This window comes from Camelus bactrianus, chromosome 5 (assembly GCF_048773025.1).
Source record: "Camelus bactrianus isolate YW-2024 breed Bactrian camel chromosome 5, ASM4877302v1, whole genome shotgun sequence".
Taxonomy (NCBI): Eukaryota; Metazoa; Chordata; class Mammalia; order Artiodactyla; family Camelidae; genus Camelus; species Camelus bactrianus.
Genome location: NC_133543.1, coordinates 92,746,065 through 92,763,321, shown reverse-complemented (window position 1 = coordinate 92,763,321; position 17,257 = coordinate 92,746,065). Strand labels below are relative to the sequence as shown.

General features: G+C 38.6%; 1 long non-coding RNA gene across 1 annotated transcript; it reads right to left on the bottom strand.

Moving 5' to 3' along the window:
* Window positions 1-4,685: 4,685 nt before the first annotated feature.
* Window positions 4,686-6,677, bottom strand: LOC141577658 (uncharacterized). The gene is made up of 3 exons (XR_012506893.1): window positions 6,557-6,677; window positions 5,704-5,738; window positions 4,686-5,405 (listed from the first exon to the last, which is right to left on the bottom strand). It is a non-coding gene; the product is annotated as an uncharacterized LOC141577658 (long non-coding RNA).
* Between the last annotated feature and the right edge of the window lie 10,580 nt (window positions 6,678-17,257).

The following is a 17,257-nucleotide window of genomic DNA, read 5'->3' as shown; positions in this document are numbered from 1 at the left end:
GGGATGTACATTAACTTAATATAAACCTGAACATCGGCTCCAAATAACACATGTTTTATAAGTTGTATATGGATGTTCAGACTTAACTATTGGCCAAGTTAGGTGCTGGAAGTCAGTGAGGAAAATTCAATGATTGAGAATTTTAACTTTTAGTGAGGAGACAGGGGGAACAAAGTGAAGCTAGAGTTGCCCTAGTAGAGAAAGAATAGTTCCTCTTGTTTGCAGGAAGAGAAGGATATTTTGTTGCTTTTGTGATTGTCCTTCATCTTGTCTCTGTTCAGGCATGATTCCGGAAAGGTCTTACTTGGGCCTGGCTCCATCATGGTCATGGTGTGACCTCATCTGATGTTGAAATTCTGTGAAATTGTTTATGTTCATAGGGAACACTGTGGGTTGGTACCAGCTGTTAGTTGTCAGAGCCTTCATTTGGTTTGCATCACAGACACATCTTGCCCCTGTAGCCCTGCTGCCTAGTTTCTCTCCTGCCCTATTTGGGAGCCATTTTTGTCAGGTTCTTGTTTATCCTTCCAGTATTTCTTTTTTTTTGCAAATATAATCATGCATATTCTTGTTTCTTCCTTTGCAAAAACAGGTGGCATACAACATACAGTGTTCTACAACCTGCTTTCTTCTCTTATCAATACACACAGGAGATCTTCCCATAACAGTTCACGAATGTCTCTCATTCTTTTTTATGGGTGTATAGCACTCCATAGTCCAAATGTATCAGAGTAATTACAGAACTTTGGCGTCTTAAAAACAAATACCTCGTGCTCCTAAAAGAATATTGTGTGGATGGCTGTTTATTTATAAAGTGCTGAATTTGCATTTCAAAGCATTTGCCAGATTAACCAGAATCAAGACAGATGTGACAGAGACTCTGGGGAACTAGCAATCTTCTTGGCAAGTCCACCGGCAATGTTCCCGGCAAGTCACTTAAACTCTCTGAGCCTCAGTTTTCAAATTTGTTAAAACAAGGAGTTGACACATATTTGAAGTCCAGTCACATTTCATCTTTTTTAATCTTATTCTTATAGCTGAAAACCAGTGATTTATAGGTAGATGTTTAACAACTCACTCAAAGTCCAAATTTGTAGCATTTGCTGCTTACCATAGTGTAAACACTCCCATGGGGACCAGTTTCAAGATTCTAACAGTTTAACAGCTAGCTAGCAAATTTCTGAAAATTTAACAATCAGCTCTTGGAGCTGATACAGTCTGATTTCAGCATACAGCCAGGAAAACTTTCTAAAATAAGGCACACTAAGATTCATACAGTATAACCTTATCAGGTAGAAGATACATCCTAAAAGCTCAAGTTACATCACACATAGATTGGAAAAGATAAAAAGAAAGCTAAAGAACATTATTTTCTAAATCTACTACCTTTAGCATTCTCTGAGGCTTCCATTAGTCTGTCGCACAGAAGGAATGTCAAGGAACAAGCAAAAACTCACTTTAATAAATAGCATACATTTACCCAACATTTACAAAAAGGCTTACTTGATTGGGTCAAGGTTTACTAAGTATCCTATCTAATTTTGATTCTTAACTGTGGTTGTACCTTCTCATCAGGATTTTTCAAATTACTGGCATCCTGGTCCCACCCCAGACTAATTAAGTCAGAATTTCTGAAGGATGGGACTCAGGAAGTGATTCATCTTAAAAGAGTTCCGGGGAATTCTAATGTGCCATCAGGGGTAAGGATAAGCAGTCTTGGGATACTCGGTGCATACGTCTTCTGCCATTTCTCGTTCTCTTTTGAGGTGAAGCACACTGAACAGTTATGTGCCCACAAACAGGTACTGATTCAGCTGAACTGACTCAAGCAGGAGAAAAAGTCTTTGAGACCCTACAAACACAACTAATGCAACTGATCTCTCTGAAAAATCAGCTCAACAGAACTCGTAATCGGGCCTCCCATGTTACTGCTCAAGTGTAAGACCCACTGCAAAACTGAAAATAGAGCTTGCTTAGAAGTCTAGTCTCTCTATGTGAGATATAAGTTTGTTTTGCTTTAAAGAAAGGTCATCTTGCTGCTTCTTTTTTTGCTGGCCTTGAGAAGCAGCAGACGATCCCTGCACACAAGAAGTTAATTACCCCGGAGGACCAGGTGCAACCAGTTAGGTGGTTTCCATGGAGACAAAAGCTACACATCCCAGGGTTTTCCAGAATGGGCTCTATTTCATGAAATCTTATTCTCCTCAATAAAGATCATTCCTAAACATGAAAATAGAAGCGTGATTTGATTACTTTATGTGTGCATTAATGTATAAACAGAAAAAATACTTTGTCAAATAATGAACCCTTGTCTTTGTTAGGAAAATTTAAGGATAGGTATAACTTGAGCAGATTAGTTAAAAAAAAATGAAAGAAAGAAAAAGGGTAAATCCAAGGTACTTTGAAACCCTGTTGGAAAAACTGGAAAACCAGCTTTCCCAGAGGCCTTCTGACACTTGAAGAATGGTGCTGCTAAGCCTAGTGTAAGTTCCAGGTGTGCCCAGCATGAGAGGCCCAACAGCTCCCATCCAAGATTTCATTACAAATTCTGTCCAATTTGATTGACTTTCAATTCTTCTGAAGAAAACCCAGTGTAGAGCTACGTCTCTAAAACTTAACTCAAGGGGTATTGTTGATCAGCCAAAATGGTAGTATTTTTTTCCTTAAAAAAAGATATGTTTACCTCATTCTTTGGATAGTTTTTGAGTTATTCCACACAGTTGGATTTCAGTTAATAGCAACATGCCAGTGTTGTTTTTTTTAGTTTTGACAATGTCCCATAATAGTTCATGTAAAACGTTGACATTAAAAAATTGTGTGTGTATGTTTGGGGTGGGGGTGGGGGGGTATTAGGGAACTCTGTATTGTCTTTGCGATTTTCCTATAATCCTAAAATTATTCCAAGATAAAGGGTTTATTAACAAGTAATTTGTGATGATTAATTGTGGTGGATACATTAATTCATTATATTGAATACTGAAATGTGTTGTACTGATTGTTAGGTTGCCAATGGAAAAAAATGGTGAAATTTGGGGTTTCATACTGCCTTTATTTTTGGGTTTCATACTGAATTTTAAGCATTTTCTATTGAATAATCCAGACATATAATTTTTGGACTGTTTTTATCTTCTATTGCATCATCTGTAACTTTAGAAATGTCCTAACTTTCATTTTGAACATACAATTTTAGACTGAAGTGACAGCATTAGGTAACTTTGAAGGACTGACTTAAAAAATGTTATTGAAGTAGAGTTGCTGTACAATAGTGTATGTTACAGGTGTGCAACATAGTGATTCACAGTTTTTAAACTCCATTTGTAGTTATTATAAAATAGTGGCTGTATTCACCATGTTGTACAATACATCCTTGTAGCTTACTTTTCATCCAATAATTTGTACCTCTTTTTCCCTCACCCCTATAATGCCCCTCCCTGCTTCCCTCTCCTACTGGTAACCACTAGTTTGTGAGAAACAGATAATATCCGTGAGAAGTATTGAATTTCTTAACTCAAATTTCTGATATACTGACAGTGTACATAATTCACTAGAGGTCCAATATTTCCATATAGTGTGCTTTTATTCAGCCAATTCTTTTTGATATTTGAGTGACTAATTTGCAATAAACTCTTATTTTCCCTTATTAAAAAAATCTGTTCCTATTTTTCTTCATCTTCTCAGAGCAAGCAGCACTTAGAAATAAGCCTGTGTTTCAAAGGATTGAAATATCTCTTGGTACTTACTACCTCCTAAACTGGTAGAGAAATTGAAGAAGTGTCAGTGATTTACCTCACCTTCTGCATGTGTTAATGAAAGCTTAGTTTATACTTCATATTTAATGTCAAAAGATATTAATTATGTCTTGAAAAACCCTAGGCACATAGTAAGCACTTCATATATATTTGTTACATGAAGAAATATATTAAATAATTAAAAGTAGTGTTTTTCCTATTTAGCTGCTTTTATTCTGTTTTTAATTTGCTTGAATGTATAGATCTGGCCTATTTCCAGGAAAGTTTATTTCTAGGTTTGCTTTGTCAAAGTCTTCTATTACAGGGCAATCCAACTGAGTGTATGACATATCCCTATTATACAAATTCCCAATCAGAGAACCAGTCTGGCTTATGTCTAGCTCAGAATTTAGACCCATATGAATTTTATGCTTTCTTGGTTTTCATCCTTTTGACCTGGGCTCCAGGGATAATTCTGCAGAGACTGAATTAAATATGACTTCCAGTTTGCAATATATAAGAGACAAAAGGTTAAAATTCTTTTTTTTTTTAATTGAAGTATAGTCAGTTTATAATGTGTCCATTTTTGATGTACAGCATAATGTTTCAGTCATGCATATACATACATATATTCATTTTCATATTCTTTTTCATTATAGGTTACTGCAAGATATTGAATATAGTTCCCTGTGCTATACAGAAGAAATTTGCTGTTTATTTATTTTGTATATAGTAGTTAGCATTTGCAAATCTCTAACTCCCAATTTATCCCTTCCCACCCCCATCCCCCCAGTAATCATGTTTGTTTACTATGTCTGTGAGTCTATTTCTGTTTTGTAGATGAGTTCATTAGTGTCTTCCTTTTTCTTTTCTTTTTTAAATTCCACATATATCATATGGTATTTTTCTTTCTCTTTCTGGCTTACTTCACTTAGAATGACAATCTCCAGGTCCATCCATGTTGCTGCAAATGGCATTATTTTATTCTTGTTTAATGGCTGAGTAGTATTACATTGTATAAAAATATTACAGCTTCTTTGAAATTCTTAATGTATAAGTCATTTAAAAATCAATGAAAAGGGCACTTCTGGGCAAGATGCAGGGACAGGGACTAGATTTACTCTCCACCCTGAAACAGCCAAAACACTGGGGAAAGTATATTAAATAAAGCTTTTTAAGACTTTAGACATTAAGCAACAAGGGAGAGTGATCCTTGGGAAATGGGAAGAAAAACAGGGAAGGCCTATGATGACCCAGTTTACTGCTTGGCTAGAGGCTTCAGGAAGCAGTGCAGGAAGCGAAACCAGTGCAGACCCCAGAGGTCTACTTGAGTTGAGAGCCCAGGGATGGGAGCCTGGGGAAGCCAAGGTGGCTAGCGTTTGCTAAGCACAGTCCCAGAAATGAGAGAGCAACCCAGAAAGAAAGTTCTGGAGATCTACTGAAGGGCCCCCTTTTGTCTCCAGCTGAGTACTGATCAGGCCATGCAGGAAGGAAATGACCTGAGACCAGGAAAAGAACCATTGACAAGAGACAGAGGGAACACGGCACTGACCTCATGCAGCTTGGAATAGTTTGTGTTCCCACGAGCCGAGGTGGAAAACCTCACAATTCATGGAGCATTAGGTAGAGTTCTCAGAAGGCTTTGTCTCAGTCAAATGACTGGGTAGGACGAGTCCTCTATAGGGGAAAACCAGGAGCAGATCAAGCGCTGTTCTGGACCTGCCTCACAAAACTTTGAAGCAGGATCTGAAAGAACTGAAAACTGTTTTCAGATACAATAACTATGTTCCAGACCAAAGCTCAAGAACATTTATAGGAATATAAAAATATCCAGAAGCCAACAAGTTAAAAAAAAATCACATTTTTAGGCATTCAATTAAAGCATGCTAAGAAACAGGAAAATATGCCCCTAGTGATAAAAAAAATTGATATCAACCCATAAAATAACCAGATGATAGAGTTGTTATGACTGTACCCCATATGTTCAAGGATCCAGTGAAAAGATTGCACCTGGAAGATATAAAGACATAAAAGACACAAATCAAACTTCTAGAAATGAAAACTACATTTTCTGAGATGAAAACCATACCAGATTGGATTAATAGGTTGGCTAATGCCCCCCCAAAAGTTGAGTGCCATGGGCTGAACTGTGTTCCCTAAAATTCATGAGTTGAAGCCCTAACTCCCAAAGTGATACTACTTGAAGATAGGGCTTAATTAAGATTAAATGAGGTCATGAGGGTGGGGCTCTCACAATGGGGTTAGTGGCTTTATAAAAAGAGAGGGAGAGAGAGATCATTCGCTCTCCATCATATAAGGACACAGCAAGAAGGTGGCCTTCTTAAGCCAGAAAGAGTGCTCTCAGCAGGAACTAAATCACCTCCCAGCCTCCAGAATTGTGAGAAATAGATGCCAGTGGTTTCAACCACCCACCCTTTCTATGGCAGCCCAAGCTTAGACAATTGATTAACTTGACATAGCAAAGAAACTGAAATGAAACACAGAGAGGGAAAATAATCTTTTAAAAATGAGAAGAGATCATCAGTGAACTGTGGAACATATTTAAGTGGAGATACACACACACACACACACACACACATATAGTTGGAGTCTATGAAGGAAAAAGCAGGCACACAGAAGAAATATTTGAAAAATAATGTCTGCAAATTTGATTAAAAAAACCAACTATAAACTCATATTTTCAAGAGGCTCAACAAACCCCCAGCATAAGAACATGAAGAAAAATACAGGGAACATGATAACTATGTTCCTGAGAAACTGTGACAAAGAAAAATCCTAAAAGCAGCCAGAGGGAAAAATGTACTTACCACAGAAGAACCAGGACAAGGATGACTGAAGATTTCTCAACAGAAGCAATTCACATCAGGAGACGTGTATTAGTGTGTTCAATGTACTGAAAGGAAAAAACAGTCTGCCAACCTAGGATTCTATACCCAGTGAAATTACCTTCCAAAAACCAAGGCAAAACAAAGACATGTGGAGGTGTATACAAAAACTGAAAGACGTCGTCACCAGCATCAGACCGACACTGCAGTAAATGTTGAAGCAAATCCTGCAGGCAGAAGGAAAGTGATACCTGATGGAAATCGGGATCTAAGAAAAGGAATCTAAACAAAAAAACGCAGAAATGATGACAAAAGAACATTGGGACATATATGCCTAGGGATAAATGTGACAGACTTGTTAAAAAAATCATCGAAGTATTTTTAAAAAATCATTGTTTAAAGCAAAAATGATTACATTATGTTGAGTTTGTGACAGACATAGAAGCTAAATGTATGACAAAAATGGCACAAAGACCAGGAGAGAAATGTAAAGTTTTTATACTACATGTAAAATGGTATAACGTTCCTTGAGAGCAGACTGTGAGAAGTAAAGGGTGTATACTATAAACCTCAAAACGACTGCCATAGTGACATGGTAAATGGTATAATAAACCAACAAATGAGATTAAATGGAATTATAAGAAATACTCAGGACAACAGAAGGGAGACAAATAGGAGAAAAGAACCAAGGAACCAAAGGCACAAATGTAACATGGTGGATTTAAACCCCAACTGTGTCAGTAATAATGTTAAACATGATGGTTTAACTCCAACTAAAAGGAAGAGATGTTCAGTTCAGATTAAAAGTAAGACTCAATCAAATGTGCCTACAAGAAACACTTTAAAGACACAAATAGGCTAAAAGTAAAAAGATGTTATATATAATCTAAATACTCAGCAGGAACAGATTGGTTAAATTACAGAATATTCATAAAATGGAATATTGTGCAGTTATTAACAATGTGGGTGGAGAAGTATATTTACTGACTTGGAGAGATAATCATGATCTATTAAGTGAACTGTATGATCTAGGAAAAGAATTAGGAAAATTTCCCCCTAAATATTAGCATGATTATCTGTGGGTGACAGGAGATTTGGGGTGATTTAATGACTTTGTATTATGTGTTACCCATTATTAATAACCAACCTTGAAAATCAGCTGTCAGACGAACAATTAGGCCATGTGCCTTTCCTCTGACTATACCTCACATGACAAATACAAAAGATGGGGTCGCGGTTTTAGCAGTTCCCATTGCCCTCTGGAAACAGCAATGAAACAGCTTTTCAGCTTTTTATACAATAAACTTTGAGATGATCAAAGTATTTCTTCCCTTTTCATCTGGCATCTTCCTTTCCGTACACTTGACCTATGAGTAAATCTCCTAATTCTATGTAGACCAATGGTTCTCAACCTAATTGTGGTGAAATTCTTGAAAAAAACTCCAGTCTATCTTTGATTATTTTGGTCTATTTGTCATTGGACAAAATGCTCCCCCTGGGAGCCCATACTTGGAAATCACAGCAATATTAAATTGTTATACGTGCTTCTTGGTGCTTAATCTTAGTTTCTGTATTAAGATTGGTAACAAAATGCTTGCTGATCACACCTTAATGTAGCACTGTTATAAACAACAATCATTGCACAGTGCATCATTCACTTAGCGCTAATAACTTAGTCCTAAACAATTCAGCGAGCACTCAGCAGTAAATTCAATGCAAGCTGAGTTGATAGAGGTTAGTTAGTAAGTGACAGCAAACTTTAAAAAGCCATAAAGTAGAAACTTGAGTTGGGACAAACTTGCATCCAGGAGAATTAGGACCACATTGTTAAGCTTTGGATGCTTGCAGATCCCACAGCCTACCGCCTTACAGCGTTATACAATGGCTCCACATTTCTGTAATTTTCATTTTTGGCATATGTATTTTTGTGTTAATATGAGTAACATAGTCAACTTACTTTAAATGTATGCTATAGAGAAGATGTGTTGCATTCTTGGGTTCAATTTTTATTTCCTTTTGGAAGTCATTTCTCTTTTGAAGCAGTAGAATATATTCATTCCATTTTGAGAAGACAGTGGGAAAAGGCTTGCTATATAAAACCTTGCTTCACAGTTAACTTCCATATCTGTTCCACGGACTGAGGATTTTTTCTTAATATATTCTCCTTTCAAGCCCTTTCTATAGATTTGTGAAAAGTTGAAGGGAGAAGAGAAGGAATGTGCATTCTCTCTGCTGAAGCAATTTAATGGTTCTGTTTTCAATTATTTTCATAGGATTTCCATAAAATAGTTGAATAAGAAATGTTTTTGCCAGTTCTGGTGTCCAATCTTACTAAATAATATCAACATAGTTGGGCTAAATCTTATTTTTCCAGGATATGTAACTAATTCTCATTGCTGTTTCTATTGGCAGATATTTCCCCTCCTTAATCTGACTCTACATTTTATCTTCAAAGAATGGACCATTTTTTCTGTCTGCTAAGAACACTATGAGACAGAAAAGTTGTTTTTTTTTTAATTTTCCTTCCCTTACAGTCAAAGCGACAAACTTTCAGACAGCCAAAAGCATTTCTCTTTTCAAAATGAGTTCTGTGAAAGAGTTATACGTCGGACTTGGAGCTGTTTTTAGAAGTTTGATATCTAATTTTGGATTCACAAATCAATCAAATATTAAGTGCTGGGAGCATTAATAGCTGAAGGTGGAACATGGTCTTGTAGCTGAAAGTGAAGCTGAAGGAAAGGTGCTGAAACTTCTTATTGGGAAACAAGATAGTTCTGAACTTTTGCAAAGGCACCCCCCCACCTTCAATTTAATCTAGGAAAAACATATTCATTAAATCAAAGCCGAAAGATATTTCAATTTGTGAGCTTCAGACTGACAATGCTGGCATGATTTGTTACAGTGGATTATCGCGAAGATTTAAGTTGCCTAGTTAAGATTAAGGATGTGGAGGTGGAGGGTATAGATCAAATGGTAGAGTGCATGCTCAGCATGCATGAGGTCTTGGGTTCAATTCCCCAGGACCTCCATCAAAAATATAATTAAATAAATACACCTAATGCCCACCCCCTCAAAAAAAAGCAAGGATGCAAATGTTTCCCTCCAGTATCTTAGCTATGGTTTAAGTCATCAAATCCTTTTGCAGTTTTCTGGTGCCTAAGCATTTTGCAATTTGTTTCTCATTATGAATTACACGTTTTCTTTTCATTACAAAATATTCTATAAATTATATGTTTAAACACTTTTCTTCCTTATCTTTTTCTTTTCTGCTTTCCCCAATCCTAGACTAAAACAGCCTCACAAGCGTTCCCTTTGTGTGCTTTCTATTTATTAGTATTTTTCCCTGGTAAGTTTCCTTCCAGTCACTAGTCATGAAGTTGCTGACTAAAGACATTTTTACAAGTAGTTTTTAGTGGTATTTGACTATGGTTTGGATGTGGAGAGCAATTATAGGATTTGGAATTTTCACTAACATTGACTTCCTTGTATGTGCACTCAAGGGTATATCCTGATGTTTGAAAGATGGAAAATTATTAAGTGCGGGGAGATGAGGAGCTGGAGGAGGACAGGGAGTGGAAAAAAATGGTAGCAGACTTCCTTCCTTCCTGTGTCCATGAGTTACAAGCGCATTATCTACTCCCATCTGCCTTCAGGTAATTTAGCAAGTGAGGCCTGAAGATACAACATTTAATCAGCCTCCCTTTTTAAACACCTTTATTATGGCATGGTTCCTGTGCGTAAACTATGCATTTCAGATGTACACTTTGATGAGTTTTGATAGATGCATATGCTAATGAAACCACCACCACAATCAAGAGATCTAACGTTTCCATCACTCCCCAAGAAGTGCAATTCTCAAATTCCCAATTTATCCCTTCCCAGCCACTTTAACCCCTGGTAACCGTAAGTTTGTTCTCTATGTCTGTGAGTCTGTTTCTGTTTTGTAGGTAAGTTCATTTGTGTCCTTTTTTTAGATTCCACATGTAAGCGATATCATACGGCATTTTTCTTTCTCTTTCTGGCTTACTTCACTTAGAATGATGATCTCCATGTCCATTTACATTGCTGCAAATGGCATTATTTCATTCCTTTTTATAGCTGAGTAGTATCCTATTGTATATATATATACCACATCTTCTTTATCCATCATCTTTAATGGACATTTGGACGGTTTCCATGTCTTGGCTATTGTAAATAGTTCAGCCCCCTTTTCTTCACACTCAGAGGCACTGCTGAATTCAGGTTCTCACCACTCTCACATCCCTGCAACAGCCTTCTAACTGGTGTCCTTGCCCTATGGTCTTGCCCTGCTACAAACCATCTCCTTCCTGTTACCAGAAGGATTTCAATTGTAGCCAGTTGGATCATGTCCATCCCCCTGTTTAAAAATTCTTGCTCCTGGGCATATACCCAGAAGGAACCCTACTTCAAAATGACACCTGCACCCCAATGTTCATAGCAGCGCTATTTACAATAGCCAAGACATGGAAACAGCCTAAATGTCCATCAACAGATGACTGGATAAAGAAGATGTGGTATATTTATACAATGGAATACTACTCAGCCATAAAAATGACAACATAACACCTTTTGCAGCAACATGGATGCTCCTGGAGAATGTCATTCTAAGTGAAGTAAGCCAGAAAGAGAAAGAAAAATACCATATGAGATCACTCATATGTGGAATCTAAAAAACAAACAAACAAACAAAGCATAAATACAAAACAGAAACAGACTCATAGACATAGAACACAAACTTGTGGTTGCCAAGGGAACAGAGGGTGGGAAGGGATAGATGGGATTTCAAAATTGTAGAATAGATAAACAAGATTATAGTGTATAGCACAGGGAAATATATACAATATCTTATGGTAGCTCATAGAGAAAATGTGACGATGAATATATATATGTTCATGTATAACTGAAAAATTGTGCTCTACACTGGAATTTGACACAAAATTGTAAAATGATTATAAATCATAAAAATTGTTTAAAAAAATTCTTCAGGGATGGGTCTCACCTTCCACTCTCACTGATGATGATAAAGACCAATCTATTTTACATGCTGTAGTAGCCAAGAAACTGGGCCTGCAGAAGACACAGACCCTTCTGAAAGATCTTCAGCCCAGGAGCAACTCATTACTTCTGATCACGTGCCATTGGCTAGAACTTAGTCCCATAATCACACTTATTTGCAAGGAGGCTGGGGAATGTAGTCTATTAATGTAGTCTGAGGGAAAGAAGATAAGAATGTATTCTGGGGGGAGAGGTAGCCTTCTTTGCCACAGTATATTATTTTTTTAAAGCTCTAGGCAATCACGATAAATGTTCGTTGATTCAGAATTTCTCTCACTGGCAGAAAAATGGGAACTGACATTTTTTGAGTTTACCATGTGCTCAGCATGGTTTTTCTGGGAGAAAGATTTGGTCTTACTCATCTTTCTTTCTCCTGAACTTAGCAGATTGTCTAGCACACAGAAGAATCTTTGCTGAAATGAATTTTATGAAAATATGGAATTTTTAAAAATATGTGAATAATAATATCAGGCTTTCATAATCTTGTTTATTTTTTTCTTTTTTTTTCCCTGCTTTTTCCCCCATACCTGGACTGTTATTTTTCTCCCCTAGTGTTAGCCCTTATTATTATCCTCTTCTGCTCGACATTCACTAAAACAAGTTCTTCAAGCTAACTCGAAGGTGAGAGTTACTATTCTTCAACGGCTGCCTCAGACTGGCTTCTGGTTAGTTCTGTCCTTACCAGCAAGACGATTCAGACAAGTTTATGATTTTCATACATTTTATTGATGATGATCAAGGATTTTTTTTTTTCTGGGTTATTCCTTAAGGAGAACATTTAGGAGGATAGGGGAACTGAAACCCAAGTCATCAGCCCTCCAGGCAAGAGCATCTTCTTTCAAATTCCAGAAAGGCCTCTGCCACTCATTCCTCCTGCTTATTGTAACATAGATCATAGCCATTCAGAGCTGAAATGTGGCTCAATGGCCCTGGTTCATCTCAGTGCCATTTCTCAGGAATTGAGAGAGAGAAGGAGGCAAAGAATAGCGTCATATCCTGGGAGGGTTAGACAAGAAGTTGTCTAGGTAGGGACTGAAGTGTTACAGAAGAGAGAGTGCTGGCTGGGGAAGGCAGGAGCCTCCTCTTGCCAGCCAGGTGAGCCATATCACCATGATGACCGATGAAGAGACAGCTATTGAAGCCAAATCCACCTCTCATCCGGAAAGGAAGTGAGATTCTTCTGACTCAGACAATGAACATTCACTTGGCAGCTACAGGGCCAGCCTGGATTTTACCTTAAAGATTGCCAAGATCTCATGCCTTGTTCCTTTCCCCACCTTCTCTGCATCTGTGTCAGTGTCATATGTAATCTTGCCCTGGGTTGTCTAGGTTAGGTCGGTGGTGGGGAGGGGGAAATTTCCGGGTCTACCAGGCTGAGGGATCCCAAGGTCTCCCATCAGCCATCCCTTAACCATCCCTGGATAGTGTGATGTGCTCTCCTCATCCTTATGCTGTTGGGGTGATGAGTGGCACTTCCATGGACTGCTGAGGGCTCTCGAGTCCCATCAGTGCATAGGGCCAGCCACGATTTGCTTTGGACAAAGGTAGGATTCTAAACCCTCGGGTACATACACTGGTAACTAGCCCCTCTGGCCAAAGATGCTGACCCCTTCCTCATGTTCTTTAGGAAGAAGTGGCCAAATTTCATGAGACTGAAAAGATTCTCATGACAGGAGACTCCTCTCTCTCAGGTAGACTTTATCTGGAGCAAATGTCAACTTCACAATAAGTTCTGGAACTATCTCTAACTTTCAACTTTAAGATTGAAAACCTATTTCCTTGTCCATTTCCAGGAGTGGCTTAGCATTGTCTCAAGTGATTTATCAACAAGATGCCAACATTTCTCTCTCATCTTTGAAGCAGGATTCTTATGGAAAAGCAGATCTGTGTGAAGCTGGATTCAACGTTGTCTGCACCCACTCTGGGGAGCCTGGGGAGGGGTGGGGGCTGCTTCCCCTGAGAATCATTGAGAAAATCTGAAACAGGGAACTTGGAAGCGCTGAACTCTGAACTCTATTCAGGGAACCAAGTAAGAATTTTGGAGATGTCAACTTTTGCTGCAATTATGAACAGTTTGCTCTAAAGAACTCAGAGTAAGAATGAGCTGTCAATTATTTTCTTTCGCATTTCCAGCCACAGCTTTTTTAAGCCATTTTATAAATATTCCTCATGACTCCACAGCCAATTAGTTCTGTCTCCGAGCTTTGTAGTAATTGTTCATTAAGCAGACAGGTCACGCATTACTCCAACTCTCGGATCTGGCCATGAAATTGAAACTTTCCTGTCCTCACTATTTTGGACATTCCCGGAGTGACCCTAACCACCTTGTAAAGCTGAATAAATTGTCTAGATTTGAAGTGGTTGGTGATAAAATTGGTCAAGGAATAATGATGATATCATGTCCGGGAAACCTCTTGCAAAAGAAAGTACTTTTAAAGGAAACACAGAAAGGGAATTTTCAAATACCATTTGACTTGTACCACTATGGAAAAAATTTTTCAAGCTCTACAGGAAATGCATCTCAAAGTTGTTTACCCTAACTGTCTGAGAAGGCATGTGGGAGGAATGAGTCCTGCTGTTCCTCCGAATTACCTCACCGTGGATGCTGCCGCTGGGTACCCACAGCAGCAAAGCCCTGGGCATACGTCTAGTGAGTGGCTGTCACCCTTCTCCCTCAAGTCTGACCTGGAGCAAAGCTCTCCCCTCTCCCACCCTTATAAACTCTGGAGTCACTGCATCTTCTGTGTTTATCATTTCTGCCAGCATCCGCCTGCCAGGACTACTCTCTTCAACTTCAGTTTAACAAAGATCATCCTAGGGAGAATCCTGAACCAAACATGAGGCATCATTCATTCATGTGACATGAAATAGGCTTTCTTTCTATGCCTTGGAGGAAAAAACTCCCAGGAGCCAAAACCAGTTCAGGACTTTTTAAATTTTTGAATTACGGAGATGAGGTTACCTAAGAAGGAAGTGATCTGCTATAGTGGGAAAATCACAGCCAGAAAGGAAACCTGGAGATTAGGGCTCAGTTTTTGGCTTTGGCTCTCTCTGGTTGGGCAAATTTGGGCAATTTGCCTGTCCTCTCTGAGCCTCAGCTTTCTCACCTGTGAAATCAGGGTCTGTTAATGCATCTCCCACAACGTCACGGTGGAGATTAAATGCCCCTATCCCAGTGCCCGATCCGCATAGCTTCCTGTGTCCTTCATACTACTCTAAAGTCCACCTGAATGGCTCTTCCTGAGACTATGTGAGTCCTCCTTCTCCCTCCCCCATCATTCATCTCGAGCCACAGAAAAAAGGAAGTAAATATTGGAGCAGGAAAATGATACACAATTCAAAAAATGAAGGGGCTAAGCTGCTTTTGTGAATTCTCTTTTAACTGCATGATGTGACTCCCTGGGAAAAAAACTACATTTCATGGGCTATAAATCTGGCTCATAATTACTGAAGTTTCTTGAACTGCCTTTGAAAATATAATTTATTTTTCCTCTATACATCTCAGCATTAACAACTTACATAATTTTTCTCCTCCACATTTTTGACAATCTTTTCTTTCTCTACGTGATGGAAATCATTGCTCAAGCAGATGCCAGATTGTCATGAGTCTAACAAGTTTATCATAAATAATTTCATTTTTATAAAGGATTTGGCTCAGTCTAACAGAGAAATCCCAACACCAGTTAACTACCAGCCTTCAGGAAGTCATCCTAAGGGAAGATCGGCCCTCCCCCATCTTTTGCCAACAAGGAGTGAGTGTAAGTAGCTAAAACTATGTCCAAGGAGGGCTTAAAATCTTTTCACATCAGTTTTCCATTTGGGGTTCCAGTAAGACTCTTTGGGCTCCATAAGAGTGGAAAACGATTTATGTGAATATAGAGTTTTGCTTAGAGAAAGGATGATGACTCAGAATGCCGAAAATGCCTCAATTCTCCCACCCTGGCTGAATCTTTGCCCTTTGCAATGTGACTTTGCCATTTCCCCCTGCAAGCCTGTAATTGACTTTCCTGTCCCTTAAATCTGAGCTGTCCTTTTATCTCACTTTGGTCCAGAGAATGAGGCCTCACCTCTGAACCCAGGCCTGATGAGGTCTTGTACGCGCTCTCTTGCCTGAACCATAAGAACAAGCCCAGGTTAGCGTCCTGGAAGATGAGAGAGTGTGCGGAGCAAAGCCAGTCACCCCAGCCAAGACCACCCTACGGTAACTAACAAGTAGTTAACTGCCACATGTGTGAGTGACCCCCCCCACCCCCAGCCAAGACAAGAACTGCTCAGCGAGGCCCAGCCCAGAGCAGCAGAGCTCTGCAGCCAACTCACAGCCATGAGTGAAAATAAAAGTTTAATTTCACGTGACTTAGATCTTGTGGGTATTTATGTAGCATAATTGTAACAATAGACAACTGATACTTTAACTACCAAATAAGTGGTGGGAGCTCCTGGAGTGATCAGGAAGATTTGCAGAAATTTTCCCATGCTTTGACATGGGAAAGGAGAGATTCTGGGGGGTTTTTTTTGGTTGTTGTTGTTGTTTGTTTATTTTAAAAACTTATTTTCAAAATTGAAGTATAGTCAGTTTGCAACGTGTGTCAATTTCTGGTGCACAGCATAATGTTTCAGTCATACATATACATGCGTATGTTCATTTTCATACTCATTATAAGTTACTACAACATATTGAGTATAGTTCTGTGTGCTATATAGAAGAAATTTGTTTTTTTAATCTATTTTATACATAGTAGTTAATATCTGCAAAGAGAGATTCTGTCTGCCCTAGATGCTACATTTTCATTTACTCATAGTAATCCTGGAGCAAGTCCTGTAGCCAAGGCTTAGTAAATATGTATGTCAAACTTTTTGTCCAGAGGGATGCTGTCTACTACAAGAGAGCAATAAAGACTTTGAGGCCTGGACTCTCAGCCTGGGGTGGGGCAAAGTATCCAAGTGTGGGTCTGGGTACCAGGGGTCAGGCAAAGCTACGTAACAAGCCTGATGTATCTTGTTGGGACATGAAATATCTTCAGGACTTGGGGGACAAAAGTACCGTAGTTTTCAATCCAAATAAAAGGAAATACAGAACAGAATGTAAAGTTCCAATACATTTTTGTGATAAAACACAATTATCCATTTCTCTTTCCTCTTTCAGCCAAGGGTTCACACTCCTATGGTATAAAACACACATTTTGAACAGTTTAAAAAACCCTATTCTGGGCAGTGGCTTCCAAATTTTTCTTTTGTGGTTATTATTCTTCCATCATCAGAAGTTTTACTATGCCCCTTGCCATGTTGAAAAACCATTTTAAACCTTTTAAATGTATTCTGTGGTTGATGATTATCAAATTTTACAGATGGAGGTTTTTAGAATTAAATTGCTTATAAACTGTTATGTATGCTTCCATAATCCTTCTATATTCCGTATGGTCTAATTCACTCCCAATCAGGAAAAAACAGGTGGTTACCACTCACCTAATGAGAAAACTGATGCTTCACTTTCGAGGTTGGGGGGATGCTGGACCCAGTTAGCTGTCTGACTTTGCATTCCATTTGTTTCCCAACCTGACCACTGGCACAGCCCTGCTGTTCTGCTGTTCGCCAGCTGTGGATGACTTC